Below are 7,083 nucleotides of genomic sequence, written 5' to 3'. Positions count from 1 at the left end.
GCTCCTACCACGTCCTGCAGTGCCTGGTGGCCCTGTGCCTGCTGTGAGGGCAGCATGGAGAGCAGCCCAGTGCCCAGCTGGGCCCTGGGGGCCAGGCTTGCCGTCTCCTGGAGCTGCTCGAGCCCTGAATTGCTCAAGCCAGGGCCCGGGCTGCAGCAGGCTCGGGGTCTGTGGGGCCGGCAGCATACTTGGTGCAGCACCACACGTCCCAAGGCTTGGGGGCCGCGGCCTCAGCTCTGGAGTTAAGTTCTCGGCCGCCCTGTCACATCACAGGGAGGGCTTTGTCCCAGGAAGGGGATGTCTGTCAGCCCTCTGGGATGGCTCCATTCCCAGCTCCAGACTCTCCAGCGCTGGGTGTAAAGGCCAGGAGTCCTGCCGCCGCAGCGGGCGTACCTGTGCACTGATGGTCATCAGCATGCATCACCCCTTGCCTGCCAGAGAGCAGAGCCTTGGGGCTGCTCTGCCCACAGGTCTGGCCACCATGGACATGTCCCTGAGCTGGGCACGTCCCCCAGGCTGTTTACCCGCAGGCCGGGATGCAGGATGCGGCCCAGCAGCGTGGGAAGGAGCCAGTTCTCAGGCAGGCTGCTCCCAGCGGGGAGTGCAGCTGGAAAATGCTGACCTGCAGTGGGTCTGGGGCTATCATGCAAGCTCTCGCAGCCGTGGCTGAACACGCAGCCTCGTGCACAGGCTGGGAATTTTCCACGGAAATGGTTGTTCCCTGGGAACGGGGAATGTGCGCAGCTGGGCCTGACCCTGCTCCCTGCGGAGCGGCTGGAATTACCCCCCACCGGCCCAGCCACAGGGGCAGCCGAGCTGTAGCAGCGGTGCAGCAGGTAAACTGAGGCACAGCCACGATGGTGGGGACTGTGGCTCCATCCTGGGCATGAGTTCATCGGGGCTCAGCAATGGGGCTGTCAGGCAGGAGAGCGATCACATCCCAGCCCCTACATCATCCCCGTTTATCCCCATCCCGCCTGACTCCCAAGGGGCCTTGGAGCGTTGAGCAACAGGCTCCCATTGGGGTGACCCAGCCCTGCCCCCAGTGTCCCTGTCCCCATCCTGCTCCTGGTGTCCCCATCCCTGTCTTGTTCCCCATGTCCTCATCCCCATCCTGCTCCCAGTGTCCCTGTCCCCATCCCCAAAGCATCTGACACTGTCCTGCGTGACATCTTTGTCTCCAAGTTGGAGAGACGTGGATGTGATGGATGGGCTGCTTGAGGGATAAGGAAGTGGCTGGGTGGTCACGATCAAACTGAGGTCAGTGGCTCGATGTCCGGGTGGAGACTGGTGACAAGCGGTGTTCCTCAGGGGTTGGTATTGGGACCAGCACTGTCTAACATCTTTGTCAGCGACATGGACAGTGAAATTGAGTGCACCCTCAACAAGCCTGCCAATGACACCAAGCTGTGTGGTGTGGCCAACACGCTGGAGGGAAGGGATGGATGCCATCCAGAGGGACCTGCACATGCCTGAGAGGTGGGGCTGTGCGAACCTCGTGAGGTTCAGCAGGGCCAAGTGCAAGGTCCTGCATCTGGGCCAGGGCAATCCCAAGCACAATGACAGGCTGGGTGGAGAACGGATTGAGAGCAGCCCTGAGGAGAAAGACCTGGGAGTGTAGGCTGATGAGAATTTTGACGTGAGCCAGCAACATGCATTTGCAGCCCAGAAAGCCAACCGTACCCTGGGCTGCACCAAAATCAGCGTGGGCAGCAGGGCGAGGGAGGGGATTGTGCCCCTCTGCTCTGCTCTTGTGAAACCCCCCCTGGAGTCCTGCGTTCAGCTCTGGGCCCCCAGCACCAGCAGGACACGGAGCTGTTGGAGAGGGTCTGGGGAAGGCCATGAGGATGCTCAGCGGCTGGGGCAGCTTCGCTGCGGGGCCAGGCTGAGAGCTGGAGGGGTTCAGCCTGGGGAAGGGAAGGCCCCGGGGAGAGCTCACAGGGGCCTGCCAGGGCCTCAAGGGGGCTGCAGGAAAGCTGGGAAGGGACTCTTTGTTGGGGTGCGGTGACAGGATGAGGGAGAATTAAACAGAGGGGGGATTGAGACAAGATCAAAGGGAGAAATTCTTTACTGTGAGGGTGGTGAGGCCCTGGCCCAGGCTGCCCAGAGGAGCTGTGGGTGCCCCATCCCTGGCGGTGCCCAAGGCCGGGCTGGCTGGGGCTGGGGACAGCCTGGGCTGGGGGTGTCACTCGAAGATCTTTACGGTCCCTCTCCCCCAGCCCGCCTCAGCTCCGATGTGGGTGGGTTTATGGGGACGGGGGGGGGGCTGTTACGGGGCTTCGCGCATGCGTTCCCCGACGCCCCCTTGCCCGGGCTCGGCGAGCCCGCCGCGGCGGAGCGTGGGGGAGGCTGGGGGGCCCCGCCGCGGCCATGAGCCGGAGCGGCGAGGGGTGGCGGCGGCGTGAGTGAGGGGCGACCCGGGGGGGGGCTGAGGGGAGACGGGCGGCTGAGGGGAGACCGGGGGCTGAGGGGGGACCGGGGGCCGAGGGGAGGCTGAAGGGGGCCGGGGGGCTGAGGGGAGCCGGCAGCCGCCGCCGGGGGGCCCCTCGCTGGATGCCCGCAGCGCCCCCGGCGTCCTTCGTGCTCTGAGGGGGGGGGGCGGCCGGGGCCGGGCACCCCCGGTCTGTGCCCGCGGATGTCCCCGGGGGGACCGCGCTGGGTCCTGCGGGGAGGTCGCTTTTCGCGGCGGGTGCTGGTAACGAGGTTTTCCCCAGGGAAGGAACGGAGAAGCTCATTGCAGCTTTTGGTATTAGAGAGAAACGTGCTGGAGCAGGCGGACTTTGAAGCGGTTTCACGGCCCTCGGTGGTAAATTTGGCTTTTTCATGCCATAAGAACTCGTATGGAAGGCGTCAGCTCCTAGTAACAGGTATTTTTTTCCTTTAAGAGGCACCAGCAGTGGCACTCCGGGCACTGACAGCACCCAGAGGTGGCCGTGCCGCTCACGGCTTGGTCTGGGCTGAGCTGAGCGTTGGGTTCCCTGTTACAGCTGCTGTTGGGTCGCCACAACAAGCTAAGAAATGCGTGGTGCCCTGTGGTCCTTGGCCAGGTAAATGCTTACAACGCTGCCGACAGGCTTAGCCCCGTCTCAAGGTAGACCTGAAGTGCAGCGGTGCTGCTTGGCGTTTCTGCCTGCTCAGGGTGAATGCAGAGTGCAAGGAGAAAAATTCGGCCCCTGCGTCAGATAACGATGCTTTTGTTATGAAAGTTTTGGCCTTCGCTAGGCCTTTCACCTGTTGTTTTAAAATTTCGCAAGGATCACATTTGTACAGTTATTTTTAGTGTTTATTTTATTTTATCCAGTTCCCTTTTGTGCTGGGAGGAATCAATTCTGACTTTCTGGCTGTTGAGACCTTGCTTCCTAGGGAAGTGCTAATTTTGTTCCACTATCCAATTGATTGCAAACAGGAGACTGTGTATAGATTTAATTAGGGCATGTGCGTACAATATGGATTCTTGAGCAACAACTGGTAGCACTGGATTCAGCTCTTTTACTGGATGTTTAGTTAGCCCTTACCAATAAGAGGGAAAACAAAACACGTGTGTTTTATAGGCAATTGTTCTTGATATTTCCGTGTCTCATTTCCATGCTTTCTGCACTCTGTAAGCCAAGGATAATTGGTAGAAAAAATTTCTGTGCCTTTTCTGTTAGAAAGCCGTTTCTCAGTGACGTTCAGCAAGCCTGCTGTCAGTGCAGTTACCCAAACCCACCTTTGTTCAGCTCATTGCAAATGAGAAAAAATGACGTTGTTGTCAAGACTTGTGGCTAGGAAAATAAAAGGTGCCCTTCTCCTTGGTTTGGATTCTTTTGAAGAATGCGCTGAAGTTGTCCGTATGCTTTCCTGGGGGAACAAGTAAGCTCCGCTCTGATATATGAAGCTAGATATGTAAGACTTTTCTTTTAAAGACAATTAATATACAATTACAGGGGTAACTTGAGCTTTATTGTACCGTTCCTCGTTCTTCCCACACAGCTGAACAGAGCTGAAGGATCTGTGTTTGCAGCAATCCTAAAATTCACTTCGGCGTTTGCGGTTCCGAGCAAGCACGAGGGGCAGCGTTTGCGTTCCCTCTGCTGTCGCGCTCGTGACTGAGGCAGATCCCGAGGGCGTGACCGTGGGTGGGGTGAACTCCTGCATATTTTCTGCATCTGACAGACACGCAGGCTGCTCGCCGTCCGTCCTCTGCTCGCTGGTCAGCGGCAAAGCTGGTACCGAGCGGATGGCCCTTGCGTTCCCGTAGTTTTAACGCGGTGCCTCGCTGAGTGAAGTGCGGGCGGCCGGGATCTGGGAGCGGGCTCCGACCCTCCTGCGGCCGCCGGCTTTTTGCCATGCCTGCAGCTGTGACAAAGCCGTGGTAAGGGAAGCGCCGGGCGTGGAGCAGCGGTGGGGCTGAGCTGGTGCGCGGTGGGGCTGGGCACCATGGCTGCGTGCTGCCGGTCACTCATGTTGAGCTTGGTGTCAGGCTTGGGAATATTTCTGTGGTTCCTCGGAGGAGAATCACCCTTCTGCAGTGTCTTTTCCCCTCGGAAAACAGTGTCCAGAGTAATGTTTCTGAATTGAAATGGCAAAAGGATGGGGCAAACCAGAACAAGGAAAGTAATTTGTTATGCTTTGACATACGTTTGAAGGCTTATATTTAAGATGAAACCTATTTTATGAGACCATCTTTTTTTTTTTCAACTGTAGAAGACCTGTGCAGTTGGTATTTGTTGTGGCTACTTGTCTTTATTGCTTACCTTCTCTCAGCGTTGCATTTGCTTTTAAGACTGGCTTTATTGAGTTTCAATTCAGTTCAAACTGTGAAAAGTCATTAAAAAATGTAATGACGGGCTGTACCCCTTCCAAAGTGACTACCTTTAGGACTTTAGGACTTAACAAAAACTTGCAATTTTAGTCTTATCAGTGATGCAACAGACTTTGGATTATTGGTAACAGAAAACATTTCTGTTTTAAAGAAAAAACAAGGGGACTAAGTGTTTTTTAAGGTGATGCAGCAACATTGAGTGGTGTGTGTGTGTGTTTGAATTGACTTACAGGTGGAATGCGTGAATTACAAATGAGGAATTGTCCTTTTCTGTCCGTTTTCTAGATGGATTCTGTCAGTACCCATTCTTAGCCCTTCATAAGTGAATATTCTTATTTGTTGCTTGGACAAAAACATCCCAGTCATCACAGATAACATGCAGATGATGCAAATATTGGGAAATAACTGAAAAATTAGGGTCGTAGATTGAGAGCACTGTGGCTCACTTGGAACGAGTTAGAGAAGAGCCTAGAAGGGGTCAGGAAACGTGCTGAGGTGAAGGCTTCCAGCAGTCCTGTCCATTGCTCAACAAAGAGAAGGCTGAAATCAAAAACCTGGTAACTGTAAGTGTTTGTGGGGAAAGCAGCTGGAGCAGCAGAATGGTCTTCGGACTAACATAGGCACAGCAAGGCTGTGATCAGGCTCTGGACAAGTTCAGACCACTTTAAGAATTCAGGAGAGATTTTAGTGCGTGCTTCACAGTTTTAATTTTAGACACAGTTTTTCTAAAGAATTTTCTGTGGTATAAAAAGATAATTAATTTGGGAATTGTGCTGTATACGTGAAATATTAAAAGGATTCTTCTGGCTTCGTGTAGTTTTATATCTGACAAGGACGAGATTCAAGGGCAAAAATCTGAAACTGAAATCTAGTTGTTGGTGGAGAGTTTGTACGATGAGTTTTTAATGTACAGAATTGTTCACTTAGTGATGTGTTGACTGCCAGCAACTCCTCCAAGTCCTCAAAAGTCCCCTAGAACTGCTTTTTTTTTTTTTTTTTTTTTTTTTACCATCCAGAGCAAGTCAAGGGTGAGGTCCGGAACACTTGTGGCGCCTGGAATTGTCTGTGGGTGTAGTTCAAATGCTTAAGACCAACAAAGTAACGTAGAAGCACTTTATCAGGAGTAACTTTATCCTGAAAGTGGCTCTGTTGGTGGCTGCGTTGTGGACGGAGCTCCTGGGACATGCGTGGGTCGGGTCCTGCTGCTCAGGAGCTGTGCCAGGAGCCTCAGCGCGCCCCACGCAGCTTTTACTGAGCAGCCCCGCTGGGGGTAAGGATGTGTTACGGTGTGGTGACCCCTCAGCTCCTTCTAAAAGCAAAACGGTGTCTGTGGAAGCCGGGAAAGGAGAAACCCAGGCAGATCGTGCTCGTCTGTTGAATTTTGGTGAATGTTCTTGAATTCGTTCACCAGTGTTCCTCCGGCGGTCACTTGTACGCAGTCACGGGTGCACAGTGCCCCGCCCTCTGTAGCTGTACAGCTGTAGTTCCTGTTAACGCTGTGCTTTGTCCTCTTACAACAGTTTTGACAGAAGCTGGGTTCTCCCGTTGGCTTCGCCAACTCGTCGTGGTTTCGCTCACCTGCTGTGAGGTGGCGCGGGGCACTCGTGCCCTGAGTTTCCCTGCTGGGAAGCGCCGCGGCCGTGCCGTGCCTCATTCCTGCGCGGGAGCCAACCGTGACCACCAGGGCTGGGGAGCTCGCTGTCCCTTCTTCCACCAGCGCGAGGGGATTAAATGCCACAGCTCTTACTTCGCAGCAGCCTGTAGAAAGTGCCGGGCTATAGATTGTGACGGGTGATGAGCCATCCTCTGCTGCTCCTTTTGAGGCTGGGAAGAGCAGGGAAATCACGGACTTGCTGTCTGCGCTGTGCCAGCAGGAGGGAGGCGATTTGGTGGCTGTTTTCCTAGTGCCACTTTGAATTTTCACCACCCTTTTTCTCCCATGTAGGCAACATGTAAGCGAATTACAGCAGGTCCCTTGTTTGTGCTTTAGCCTGATTGCTCAGACAGGACCCTCTGAATGGAGGCACAGACTCAGACAACGGTAATGATCATTGAACAGTTGGAGTAAAAAGCTGGGAGGATAACAGACCCCTTTGTTCCCCGCAGCTCGGCAGGCTCTGAGGGTGGACGATGTCTCACTGAAGGTGATCCTTTCTTCCCGTCCTCCTTCCAGGTTTTGTTTTTCATCCAGCAAACACCTTCGGAGTGTCTCCTAGATAACAGGAGTTACTCCAGTGAGAAACATTTCATTAATGCTTCCCATTTTTATATATTTCCCC

The 7,083-nt window shown here is 54.5% G+C and overlaps 1 protein-coding gene across 4 annotated transcripts in view; it reads left to right on the top strand.

The window, feature by feature from the left end:
* The first annotated feature begins 4,125 nt into the window (after positions 1-4,125).
* Positions 4,126-7,083, top strand: part of GJC1 (gap junction protein gamma 1) — a 28,660-nt gene continuing 25,702 nt past the window's right edge. For 3 of the 4 annotated variants that reach the window (XR_004781832.2, XR_004781831.2, XM_035566975.2), the window contains exon 1: positions 4,154-4,354. The gene's annotated coding sequence lies outside the window, so the exon portion shown is untranslated. Of the gene's footprint in view, positions 4,355-7,083 lie in introns of all 4 variants that reach the window. The other variant, XM_035566976.2, reaches the window with a different exon arrangement.

The sequence above is a fragment of the Cygnus atratus genome, chromosome 25, assembly GCF_013377495.2.
Source record: "Cygnus atratus isolate AKBS03 ecotype Queensland, Australia chromosome 25, CAtr_DNAZoo_HiC_assembly, whole genome shotgun sequence".
In the NCBI taxonomy this organism is placed as follows: Eukaryota; Metazoa; Chordata; class Aves; order Anseriformes; family Anatidae; genus Cygnus; species Cygnus atratus.
The sequence above is the reverse complement of the archived record's forward strand: the minus strand, read 5'-3'. Positions and strand labels throughout refer to the sequence as shown.